This window comes from Mus caroli, unplaced genomic scaffold, assembly GCF_978045245.1.
Source record: "Mus caroli unplaced genomic scaffold, Mus_caroli_1 scaffold_3, whole genome shotgun sequence".
Taxonomy (NCBI): domain Eukaryota; kingdom Metazoa; phylum Chordata; class Mammalia; order Rodentia; family Muridae; genus Mus; species Mus caroli.
This window is the reverse complement of record NW_028227258.1, coordinates 80,341,591-80,355,564: the sequence shown is the minus strand read 5'-3', so window position 1 is coordinate 80,355,564 and position 13,974 is coordinate 80,341,591. Positions and strand designations below refer to the sequence as shown.

The 13,974-nt window shown below is 38.7% G+C and overlaps 1 long non-coding RNA gene across 1 annotated transcript; it reads right to left on the bottom strand.

Moving 5' to 3' along the window:
* Window positions 1–10,286: 10,286 nt before the first annotated feature.
* Window positions 10,287–13,557, bottom strand: LOC115030652 (uncharacterized). The gene is made up of 3 exons (XR_003836258.1): window positions 13,508–13,557; window positions 10,913–11,056; window positions 10,287–10,360 (listed from the first exon to the last, which is right to left on the bottom strand). It is a non-coding gene; the product is annotated as an uncharacterized LOC115030652 (long non-coding RNA).
* Between the last annotated feature and the right edge of the window lie 417 nt (window positions 13,558–13,974).

Sequence of the window (13,974 nt, the reverse complement as noted above, 5' to 3'; positions counted from 1 at the left end):
ATATATACATATATACATATATGTGGATCCAAATATAAATATTCTTGACTACTACTAAGAATAGCCAAGAGACCAAAGAATGCAATTGTTATACCAAGTGACAAGACCATTATGATATATATAAATATGCAGTAATATTAAAGCATGCAGAGAATGAAGGGGTCTCCATGCCATTGTTCTGATGAGCCTTAGATACATCGCACTAAGAAAAGCCAATGACAAGATGTAATGTCTTGTATTATTTCATTAATATGAAATAGCATTGTAATGTCTTGTATTGTTCCATTAATATGACAGAGCTGCAGCAGATAGACCCACAGGGAGAGAACACAGACTGGTATTTCAGAACATGGGAGAAAAGACAAAGAAGTGACTGCTTAGTAGTTTCCTGAGAGCTTTTGGTAGGTCAGTAGTGGGTAACCTGGGAGCGAAACATTCCCACACTTCTTGCTCTTTACTTCTCCAGAACATTCTGAGCAACTTATTTTCCTGTAATCTAATTTTTCCATCCCCAAATTTAAATTCGCATCGTTTGCAGACAATTAAAGTACCTTTCAACTAGGTAGAAATAGTAATTAAGCAAAAATTTGAATATACTAAATAAATGCCATTCTATTGTAACCTTGATATGATTAAATACCTTATATATATTTTACTTCGATATAAATTATAAAACTCATATTGAGAACAAGTTCATTAAATTTATAGGACATCCTGTAACCAATACATTTGAGTGCCCAGGCTCAGAGGTTCTGTTTTATAATTATAATTATAAATTATAATTATAATTATAAAAAGCCAAAGCTTTCCTTTGCACAAACTGATCCAAAAAAATGTGTTTCCTTCCTAAGCACTGTTCTCTTGTGCTTGCGGGTTTAAACACAGTTCTGTTTTTAAGGTTTCATTCTGTTTGTGACCAACAATAAGCTTGGCAAAAATTCATGTACTTAAGTTCAAGGAGTTCTTGCTTTGTTCTACTTTGCTCTATCCTTATGTTAGATCGCAACTAATTCACTGAAAAGATGCAAAGGCAGACAAGCATTGGCTTCCAGTGTTGCATGTGTCAGTTTGTTCTTGTTATTGATGTTTCTTAGCCTAGCACAGCTTTATCTCTGTTTTCTAAACATAGCAAAACCATAGCTTCCCTGCCTCTCTTCAGACTCTCAGCAAGCATATTTTTGTAATAATTTTTAAATGACAAAAATAACTGAGTGTGTGTTTTGCCAGTTTGGTAAAGCAAAAATGCACAATAACATACCACAGCCTGTCAAATTATGCAGATTTAACAGTGGCAATTACGTGTTGACAGATCCAAGGGCCTCATCGAGCAAGACTAATGGAGATCTGCCCTTGGCAGTTTGATGGCTCTTCACTGAGGGATCTCAAATGCACTCGACCTGCATCCATTCAACCTTACAAAACCAATTTTGATGATGCTATGTCAAGGTTAGCATTGTCCCAGCAGGCAAAGAATTCTTGACACTTTCATGAATTTTCGTCCCATTTAATTGGAAAACAGAGTAGTTGCTTCAGCCAACAGGTTTTTTTTTTTTTTTTAAATCAGGCCAAGGTTTTTGGTGGATTAGTGGCCTGAAAACTAACTATCACCCCAAAACTGCTTGCTCTTAATCTTCCCAGGGACCTGCTTAGCATCTCTTTGCCATCCTTTTTAGTCTTCTTTAAATTACAAACTGTGCTGTACGTCCTCCTCAAACCTCGGCCTCACCACATAAACCTTCATTCCCTGCTTACCAGTCTTCATTCCAAGTAGACAAACTGGAGAGAGAGCTGTGGCCTCTGGCAATCAACTACCCTTGAGCATGCCCATGTTGGCAAATAGCAATCCTCTTAAGTATCTCTTACTTTTTGTATCCTTGAGAACTGATTTACAGTGACAGTACACTGTATTTCATCTTTGCTTTCTTACGGTTCCCATAAAAAATATATATTCCTTATTGAAATCATTAAGCAATTAACTGGACACATTTGGGGTGTGAGATTATTATTATTATTGTTTGGTTGCTGGAATTGAATCTAGCATCCCATAGTAAGCAAGCAGTCTACTGTTGATCTATATCTTTAGCTACAAAATGGGAAATGGAAGTGAACAAATAAATATATGAAAGTATCTATAATCCTATTACTTCAAGATTACTAGTGGGAATAGAAGCAGACCACTATGATGGAATGTCTTCATGGCAGTAAATCCTGTTCTCATCTGTGTCCTTTTTAGGATGCCTGCAAGAGGCAAAGTCCACACAGATCATGGGATACTGAGATGAAACATGCTGCCCACCTTCAGGCTACCCAAAGTCTAGGCAGAGAAAAGCAGAAAAGATGTTTGAGTTGCTTCAGCTAAAGGCAGTTATGTCTAAATCTATAAATTCTTAGAGCCAGCATGTACTGTTGCATGATGAGCTATAAACTCTGTATTTGGCAGTGTTGAAATAGCACTTCCATCTTCCCCTCTTATCTGTCTATCTGTCTATCTATCTTATCTATCTATCTATCTATCTATCTATCTATCTATCTATCTATCTAATCTATCATATATATATATATATATATATATATATATATATATATATCATCTATGTGTCTCTCCCTGACCTGTAATTGGAACATGAATGTCCCCTAGGGACCTAGTGTTTGCTGCAGTGGCAGTTCACCAATCTACTGAGAATTAGTAGATGTTTTAGGAAGTTGCCTAAAAGGCAGCTCATTGGTATGCCTTAGGGAAGTTCTGGGAGCACAGTCTTTCCTCTCCTTAATTTTCTGGCTGACCTGAAGTGAGCAGCTTACTCTAATATGTGTTCCAGACCTTCATGTACTGCCTTCTAGACTGAAACATTTAAATCTGAACCAAACTAAACGGTCACACTTTCTAATCTGTTTATTTGAGGTGCACACCACAATAAAGGAGTGACTATAAATAGGTTGTATTAAGGACAGCTACAAATCTTAGTTGTGATCATTTTTTCTGCCAATATAAAACAACATAAACAAACAAACAAACAAAATACATGTTTAGGAGGATCTATCATCTCATGGAACTCTGCAGTTTGTAAAGCAACTGTATTTAGATGCACCCTCTTCTAAGTTGAGACAAAGCTATGCTAGATTTTATTCTCAGCATGGCCTTTGCCATTGTTCACTCCATTGTCATTCTCAGTATCTCTTTGATAATTTTTTTAAAAAAAAATCATTGACAACTTATGTTTACACGAGCCACACAACCAGTTTTCTCAAGATTGCAAGTACAAGACTACAAAATGGAGACTCTTCATTTAGGAGAAGCTGTGGCTATGCTGATCAGTGAGGAACTTTGGTAGCCTGGTAGATTGTCACTTCTTACATGTATAAAGTAATGGTAGGAGAAGATGTGGCTCCAAGTAACACCAGAGTGTGATCTTAAGAAAGATGAGTGAAAAGTCACTAGGCATGGTAGCAAACCCCTGGGAACTTAGAAATCAGAAGCAGAGCCAGAAAGGTTCTGAAGCCTAGGCTATCCTGGCATACCCTATGAGAATCAATTTATTTCTTTCTTATGGAGTTCATGTATTTTTTGACTGTCTCAGATTTTTATATTAGTTTTGGTCTCAACAAAATTTTGTGTCCAGTATAGAAACAGGCATCTAGAAACTGCTTCACTGAAAAACACTGACTCTTCCTGTGGTGGTTTGAATATGCTTGACCCATGGGAACTGGCACTTTTATGAGGTGTGGCCTTATTGGAGCCAGTGTAACCTTGTTAGAGGAACTGTGTCATTGTGGAGGTGGGGCTTTGAGGTCTCATTCCTATACTCAAGTCTGGCTAGTGTAAGCCACACCCTTCTCCTGGCTGTGTGCAGAAGACAATCTCCTTCTGGTTACCTCTGGATCAAGCTGTAGAATTCTCAGATACTTCTCCAGCCCCATGTCTTCCTGCACACTGCCATGCTTCCCACCATGATAATAATGGACTAAAACTCTGAAACTGTAAGCCAGTGCCAATTTAAATGTTTACCTTTATAAAAGATGCCTCTGTCAATGTGTCTGCTCGCAACAAGAAATACATAAGACCCCTTCTGGGGGGTTAAGTGTTGGAAAGCAGGAGAAGTTGCTTTCATCTCTGCCTTCCTTTTGTGTGCCGCCTCCTTGGCTGAAATCTCACATTTATATAACTGTCTTAAACATACAGTCATCTTGCATTCCTGGCATAACAAAGACATGAAGGACACACCACCCCTCAGGTGCAGGTAGTTTATCCATGAAGGCAAAGGTGCATCCAGTAATAAAGGGATCATCTCCTGAAAATGACCTTGTCTTTTTAAGCAATAGGAACTTCGCAGAATTGTGTTGCAGAACCATATCTGAAACAGTTCAATGAGGCCATACCCAAGAAGCACAATTCGAGCACCTGTTTTTTCCTCTACTTAATCAATCCTGAAGATTGTGGCAGTAATTCATGGTAGATGAGGTTTAATGGGCCTTTTTATTACTAAAATCTTCATTTTCTGTAGTCCAACCATTATGTTTCTGTAGGAGAGGAAAACTTCATATGTACAGAAAAACCACTGCAATTCTTGTATCTCACTTGAGATATGTCATGCAGGCTGCCAATGCTTTGGCATGATGGCATGCTGAGAACCAAGATTTCATTGAAGTCATATGATACAATATGGGCAAGTACTTCCAGAAGTATACTGAACTCATTATGCATTTTACTTTCAATTAATTTGTGGTCATAGTCCTACTAAAATTTGATGAGTCCCTTAGTGATCACCAGATGATAATGAGACTATCTGGGTCCTTTATTGGGGTTCCTAGTCTCATTAAAATGATAATTTAAGAAAGGATTAAAAAGAATCTAGAATAGTTATATTGTGTGAAATAAAAACACCCAGAGCAGGTGTACTGGCTGGTTTTATGTGTCAACTTGACACAAGCTGGAGTTATCACAGAGAAAGGAGTTTCAGTTGAGGAAATGCCTCCATGAGATCCAGCTGTAAGGCATTTTCTCAATTAGTGATCAAGGGGGGAGAGCACTACTTGTGGGTGGTACCATATCTGGGCTGGTAGTCTTGGGTTCTATATGAAAGCAAGTTGAGCAAGCCAGTAAGAAACATCCCCCCACAGCCTCTGTATCAGTTCCTGCTTCCTGACCTGCTTGAGTTCCAGTCCTGACTTCCTTTGGTGATCAAGAGTGCTTTGGAGGTGTAAACTGAATACACCCTTTCCTCTCCAACACACTGCTTGGTACTGATGCTTTGTCCAGGAAGAGAAACCCTGACCAAGACAGCAGGCAAGTGGCACATCTCAGCAGGTACCTGGAATAGTCAGGGGGTTGGGGTGAAAGTCATGCCATTTGAGTTACCAGTGTAGAGGTAAGACACATGGTTGCAGACAGCCACTTGGCAGGGAATGGAGATCCAAGAAAGAGTAAGGAATCCCAAAGTACTGGGAAAAACAACCCTCCTGGGCATATATCCAGAAAATGTTCCAACGGGTAAGAAGGACACATCCTCCACTATGTTCATAGCAGCCTTATTTATAATAGCCAAAAGCTGGAAAGAACCCAGATGCCCCTCAACAGAGGAATGGATACAGAAAATGTGGTACATTTACACAATTGAGTACTGCTCAGCTATTAAAAAGAATGAATTTATGAAATTCCTAGCCAAATGGATGGACCTGGAGGGCATCAGCCTGAGTGAGATAACCCAATCACAAAAGGACTCACATGATATGTACTCACTGATAAGTGGATATTAGTCCAGAAACTTAGAATACCCAAGATATAATATACAATTTGCAAAACACATAAAACTCAAAAAGAGCGAAGACCAAAGTGTGGACACTTTGCCCCCTCTTAGAATTGGGAACAAAACAACCATGGAAGGAATTACAGAGACAAAGTTTGGAGCTGAGACGAAAGGATGGACCATCTAGAGAGAGCCATACCCGGGGATCCATCCCATAATCAGCCTCCAAACGCTGACACCATTGCATATACTAGCAAGATTTTGCTGAAAGGACCCTGATATAGCTGTCTCTTGTGAGGATATGCCAGGGCCTAGCAAACACAGAAGTGGATGCTCACAGCTATTGGATGGATCACAGGCTCCTAATGGAGGAACTAGAGAAAGTACCCAAGGAGCTAAAGGGATCTGCAACCCTATAGGTGGAACAACAATATGAACTAACCAGTACCCCCCCACACCCGGAGCTCATGTCTCTAGCTGCATATGTATCAGAAGATGGCCTAGTCAGCCATCAGTGGGAAGAGAGTCCCATTGGTCTTGCAAATTTTATATGCCTCAGTGCAGGGGAACGCCAGGGCCAAGAAATGGGAGTGGGTGGGTAGAAGATTGGGGGAGGGTATGGGGGACTTTTGGAATAGAATTGGAAATGTAAATGAAGAAAATACCTAATAAAAATAATAATAGAAAATGTATACTTATATTTTGACAAACCTCTAGGGGAGAAAAAGTAATAAATATAAAGGAAAAATTGGGCAGACTAAATCCAAACTCAGAATGTCTCCTAAGGAAAACATTGGGAGAATAGGAGTTCTGGAAAGAAAAAGTAAAACACCTCATCAATGGAATGTTTATTTCAACTAATTCTTTAGCATGGCTTAAGATGAACCTGGCTTCTTAGGTATGGTCCCGAGGACAGGCCTAATTAGTAAGTTAGCTTTCCACCCAAGCCAGTGATTCCATTCTCTTGATCAGTAGAATGCTTCCTATAATAACTCTTTAAGATTGTGCTAGCAAACATTCAGAAAGTCTCAGTATTGACCTACTGCCAAGGACCAGCCGAGCTCAGTCATTCTGTCCTGAGGTCTAATCAAGGTTAGACTAAGGAATTTTTGGGTCACATAGTACATTGACCAGGGAAGATTTTTACAGTAGAGGGTTGAAAATGCTACCCTTAGGGAATGCTAAAATCACATTCTGAAAGCCCCTCCTACCAAGGTATGAAAGACTGGTGGAGCTAGTCGGGCACCAGACAATGGCCAAATCTGCCGTTATAGTATTCCTTTCTTTATCTTCCTAGGATGAGACACACCACCCATTCATCTCATTTAATCAAAAAAAGAAGAATGTTGATCATTCCATGATCTTTAAAAACATTGACAATTATAAAACTTCATGCTATACTCCATTTCCTGAAGCTGCCAACAAGCGACTGGGATATGACCTTCCTCTGGGTGATTGCTGTAAATAAGGGCAATTTAAGATGAAGGTGGTTCCACCCAGAATGTCTGGCAGCTTTTATTGAATAGAGTCAGGCTTTCATGGGCTGGGGGAGGGAGTCATTGAAATGGATTACTGTCAATGAAGGAGTTTATTAGATGACTTAATAATGTAGATTAAATTCGTAAGTGATTTCTCACACAGAGCATTGAAATGTGTCAGTTAAATGCATTACAGATAGCCTCATAGGCACTGAAATGTGTTGGCATCACATTAGGGAAATAATATTCAGTACTTCCTCTTGGAACAATTTTACCAAGAGGCTATCCAAATTTGAGTTCTCCAGTTCTTCCCTTTCTGTACAGTTTATGGTTTCAGGCTTGTTCATGGGCAGTCTCTTGTATCTATGTGTCCTGCCTCTAGTCCATGTGTCTCTCCCTATGCTTACCTGACACTGGAGTCCTTATTTCTGTATCTGAGTCATCCCTATAAGGGCTTTGCTCTGTGCTTATGGAACAGGGTACTCTGTGGAAATATTCAACAAAATCTCTCAAGGGAATAAATTATTTATTTCAACTAACCTCAACTGACCTCAAAGACCTCAATACTACAAACAGATCATATCAGTTACTATGCATAAATTGTTTTCTACATTTATGATAGATGCTTTTATAAGACTGTTTTGACCTATTTACAATAAAAATGATTACTGTAGCATACATACATATATACATATATTTTTACATATATGTACATGTATTGGTAGCTACATAAGGGGTATGAAATAATACATAGTATACAATTAAGGCTATGCATTAATTTAGTTAGCAAAAGTTGATTACACCTAAAATATAAGACAAGTAAGTTTAGCTGTTGTATTTTTCTCTTAAAGATGGGTAAAATAAATGAGCCGAATGCACAGCAGGGTATCAGGCTAAGTCTTAATATATATCAATGTGTATTATTAGTCAGTGAGGTCCAGTCTCTTAGATGTAAGAGATAGTTTTACAAAATTGTCTACCACAGTCATTAATGCCACGAAGAACAGAGAGACAACAGCATGAAGAGTTGAGGCTTCAGCCTCAGAAACAGACAGCATAGTAGGGGCTCTGAGGGAAAGAATCAGAGCCCAGTGAAAGTAGTAGTCTATCCTTAATGGCTTCCTAAACATATGAGATGCTTTACAACAATATCTTGCAGCCATGCTCTCTGACACTCAGGTAGTACTCCCTTGAATATTCCTCACTCCCAAGGTGAGAAACCCTAGTCCCTGGGGGTTTCTGTTAGCAGGTACCTGGCATCATCTCTGAAAGAATGTTGTCATGGATACTGTGGCCAGGACAGAGGCTGGATTGACATTGCATTTGTACAGATAGAAAGCATGTGCAAGGGCACAAGTTATTATTTGTCATATAACTTATTCCTTTAAAGTTAGAACTAGCCAAACAATCCCCATTAAATCCTGTTCACTCATCACCATGTCTGAATATAATATGGTGACCCCAACCGTCCAACCCAACCGTCCCACCATATTGTGATGTGGCCTGCTTTGCTTCTGAGAACACATACTTCCATTTTCAAAACAAATAAAACAGTGCTCATCATAAATTCTTTCATTCATGATACCAAAATTTTGGGCACAAATAAGACTGACTTTCCCAATCCATTCTTTATGAAAGAGTCATAATATCTGTCTGACATGCACAGACCACCTATAGCTCTATCCATATTTGCTTACACTTCAGATCACCTTTAATTCTATCTCATCAATACCCTTAAAGCAAAAACTAGCTTGGAAGCACCAATATCCTAAGGTTTATTTTTATTTATTTTTATTAGATATTTCCTTTATATACATTTCAAATGCTATCCTGAAAGTTCCCTATACCCTCCCTCCGCCCTGCTCCCCTACCCACCCACTCCTGCTTCTTGGCCCTAGCATTCCCCTGTATTGGGGCATATAAAGTTTGCATTACCAAGGGGCCTCTCTTCCCAGTGATGGCCGAATAGGCCACCTCCTGCTACATTTGCAGCTAGAGATATGAGCTCTGGGGGTACTGGTTAGTTCATATTGTTATTCCATCTATAGGCTTGCAGACCCCTTCAGCTCCTTGAGTGCTTTCTCTAGCTTCTCCATTGGGGGCCCTGTGTTCCATCTTATAGATGACTGTGAGCATCCACTTCTGTATTTGCCAGGCACTGATATAGCCTCACTCACACGAGACAGCTATAACAGGGTCCCTTCAGCAAAATCTTTCTGGCATTGTACAATAGTGTCTGGTTTTGGTGGCTGATTATCAGATGGATCCCCAGGTGGGGTAGTCTCTGGATAGTCCATCCTTTCATCTTAGCTCCAAATTTTGTCTCTGTAAGGATTGCAAGCTTGTACAACCACTCTGGAAGTCAGTCTGGAGGTTCCTCAGAAAATTGGACATAATACTACTGGAAGATCCAGCAATACCTCTCCTGAACCCAGAAGAAGTTCTAACTGGTAATAAGAACATCTGCTCCACTATGTTCATAGCAGCCTTATTTATAATAGCCAGAAGCTGGAAAGAACCCAGATGTCCCTCAACAGAAGAATGGATATAGAAAATGTGGTACATTTACACAATGGAGTACTACTCAGCAATTAAAAACAATGCATTTATGAAATTCTTGGACAAATGGATGTACCTGGAGGATATCATCCTTAGTGAGGTAACCCAGTCACAAAAGAAGTCATTAGATATACACTCACTGATAAGTGGATATTAGCCCAGAAACATAGAACACCCAAGATACAATTTGCAAAACACAAGAAAATCAAGAAGCAGGAAGACCAATGGGTGGATACTTCATTCCTCCTTAGAATAGGAAACAAAATATCCTAAGGTTTATTTGCATTGTGAATTATACTGTCTATGCAAAACTCTTTAGGGACAGGTATTGGCTTTCTGGGTAGGAAATGGAGGTAAGCCTGGTTTGGTGACACAATATTTGAAGGATATACACAAGTCTGGTCACCAATTGGGAAGGACTCAGTACTAAGGTTTGGGAGCACTGGTAATCAGTATCAGTGTTAGGTCACACCTCCTAAGATGTGGCTTCACAGATCAGACCAACCTGAAATCTTTCTTCCTCCAAGGCCTTCTAAGGGAGTTGTCAAGGCATCTTCTATGATGTTTCCCTTGCTCTTGCTGCTTAGGATCAGAAGCAACATAACTGAAGCAGGTGGCTTTGAACAACTTATTAACTATGTCAGTTGTCTTGTAAGGGACCCATCCATTCCCTTGGGAACCTAGCTATAACTAATAGCTATAGTTGGACTGGAGGCTGTCACTTGAAGGACAATTGAGCTCTATGCCTCCCTGTTGAGCCACTTCTGTTCTTCCTCCTGGTTTTATCTAAGACAACAGTTCTAATTCCTCTCACATGTATTTGCTGCTGTAAACTTATTTAAAACAAGAATTCTTTCAAATTAACATTATTTAGATACTCTAGTCTTTATATTTTCTTCTTAGCAGCTATTCTGATTCTTGGCTTTATGACATCACTCATACATTTATCCTCCCGCCCAAATCTTATCCAAGTCCTATTAATGCTAACTCAGTTCTACTCTTTCCTGTTGGTACAGTATTCTTAATAGGCACATGCACTCTATAAGTTAAGCAAACCCTGACCCCACTCATAGCACAAGCAGTGATTGCCCTATGTTCTGCCTAGTGAAAACTGCCATGTATTTTATTTACCTTTTTAAGGAGGATAAAGGAAGGCCAGATGTCCCTTTCCATGTGATACAATGAGCCAGCTGACCTCTAGTTTTCATATAATCCCATTTGTCTGACAGCGGCATCCCTCCAGTGTAGTGAGAGTGGACAACTCCTAAGGATCAACTGGAAAGGATGAAAGAGACAAGGCATGAGTTCCTAGAAAATCTCATCTAACTCATGCAAAATTGTGAGCATTCCTCCCCTTTCTTAGACCATCCCTCCTCTGATTTGCTTTGAATCATAGCACTGATTCTCTCTGTAATTTTCATATGATAAAGGGTTGAGAAATTGATGGGAAAGTTATCCTCACACGATTCCTACTCTGGTCCAAGAATAAAAGCCTTATTCATCACTCGGCCCCTCAACTGATAACATGTCTTATCATGTGTACTAAAATTCTAATATGTAAAAAAGGCCTAGTTTTGGGTGAACTGCTAATATTTTATCCTAATAATACAGATTTGTAGTGGAGGAAAATTTATTTTGCCCTTTCTTTTCAGACCCCTTCACTTAGAAGGTATAAATTACAAAACAAGAGAAAAACAAACAGTAATGTCTCAATACCTTGGATTAGTCAAAGTTTTCTAAAGGAGTGGAACTGATAGAATACATGTATATATATACATACATACACACTCTGTACATGTGTGATTTATTATAGCAAAGAAAAATGCATGGCTATGTAGATCAATTAGTGGTTAATCAAGAAAAGTACAGGAAACAGAGTGAACTTTGCCAAGCAGGTCTAAGCTTGTCATTGATAAGCATGTCAGAGAGTTAGCATCCTTCTGAAACAAGGTGGCACAGTCTCACGGAGGGGATAGCTGTAGATATCACTTAGAAAAGAAGAGCTTTTTCTTTTTGTTCTGTGTCTGGTTGTTTTTCAAAATAATCAGTTCAAAATTAGTCTTATGCCAAAAAAAAAGCCTATCTTGGGCCGATGTTATCTGGTCTCTTGAATTACCTCTTGTATTTTGTCACTAGACAACCATTTTCAGGAGGAATGACTGGAACAGTTTTCTCAGTTACTCCAAAGAAGCAAGGGGCCTAGCAGCAAGGGATGAAGGGAGAGAGTATGTACTAAATGTGTATTAAGTGATGGATTAATAAGCAAAGCTGTCTCTGCTTTGTTGGTACTTTCATATTTACAAGGTTTGTTTTGAATGATGGCTTTTACTCATAAACAAAAAAGATGACATGTTTTGCTCTCTATTCAAAAATGGATATTATACTAGTGATTAGCTCAAGGAATTGCAACAGAATTAATGTAGGCTTCACAAAATTTTGACCTTTTCTTATGGGCTTCATCTCCATCATGACACACGAAACTTACTGCTAATAGTATGTGTGTGTTTGTCATGCTTTCTTTAAGCATGTGTCTGTCTTTAAGACAGCCTGAGCACTAGAATGGCTCCTGCTATAACCATAAAAGAGTCTCTCCTTTTCTTCCTCTCATCCTCTCAGCTTCTCTGTTAGATCAAGGTAGTGCTTCCCTGTTTACCCCAGGAATCTCACAAGAACAACATACAAAGTGACTTTAAGTATATCATATGGAATTTTGTGTCAAGTTTAAGGGCACATCTTAGTCCTCATTAAATGAAGTAACTTTCCCAGTGGAAAGGGCATTTGTCTTCTTTCTAAGGCTTTGCCTACAACCTAACGTGGGGCTTGAGCAAAGCAATTGGTTTCTGTTACAAATTTGAGTCACTTCACTTCAAGGAATCCTAACATGCAGCAAGGCCTATGGGATCCTAATGAAGCTATTCTTTGAGCCTCATGTTCTCTTGTTTCTTTTATGAATTCACTTTATACTAAAGAGGAAAAAAATCAAGGGAAATGCCTTCATTCAAAAAAGAAGGCTTGGAGCCTGAGCCTCGACATACTGAAAGGGAGCTAGTGACCACCACTCAAGGTTAATCTCTAACAGGTCTCCCAACTCCTTTAGCACAATTATTTGAATTAACACAAGAAACAGGTTTGGTAAAACTTATTGATTTTTCATGGTCAAAGCAATTAAATGTTCAGCCAACTACTTTATATGAGTTTCAAGTCAAAAATGCCCTAGTTGTTATTCTGACAGCCACAAACATCTGTGCTCAGTACATTTTACTTTACCGTATGATTTTACCCTTTTCACACCAGGCAACGGACTGGTAAGAAAAAGATGCAAAGTTAATAAAAGCCATGTGAGACTTCATACTGTCCATGGTGATTAACTGACCACCAGTAGAAAACCTCTGATCCAGATCAATTCTTTTGAAACTACACTTCAATGAATTAATTAAGTCAATTATTTTTAAAGAACTTTCTCCTAATAGGTTATAGAATTTGTTAATGTTTATTATGGGAATAAGGTCTACTTCCTTTGCCCATATCCATGGGCATTGGTATGAATATGATACACTTCTGTTGGGGGGGGTCAATTGATTTTCTTAATTATCAAAGTGTCTTTCTGAAGATTAAATTACTTTGATGGACAACAAGTTTCCAAAGATTGACTTCAATTCCAGATATCCCATGATTATTTTAATATTGCAATTAAGGGGTTCAATTTGTTGTCATTAAACCTCTTACCAGGTTTTGAATGGCCAAAGTCAATTATTCAAACTGTAGCCTTTGCATCTATGGAGAAAAAATACTCATGAATATTTGGAAGAGAAGTCTTTTTGCCATCTCTCTAGATGCCAGTTTGAGAAATTTTCAGTTAAGCTACAAAGAATAAGCCTTGAGAAGGGCAAACATGTAATTTGTTTTTATAAACAAACCACTTTAAGACTGAAGGGGATACTGTTAATAACTCAGGATAATGGACAAAGATGATGACCCAAGACATCCTGAAATTTACCATCACACCATCATAGCCATCTCTTCTATGAAGTTTTCAGGCTAAAGTCCAAGTTAAAGAAAATAAATGATGTAAGAATTTTCTATGACCATGATAAATGACAGATGATGAAAACTTAATAATAAATCAATTTGAACAGCAAACTTAATAGTAAATCTCAGAATATTGGGAAACAGGAACTGGAGAATTGGCCCAA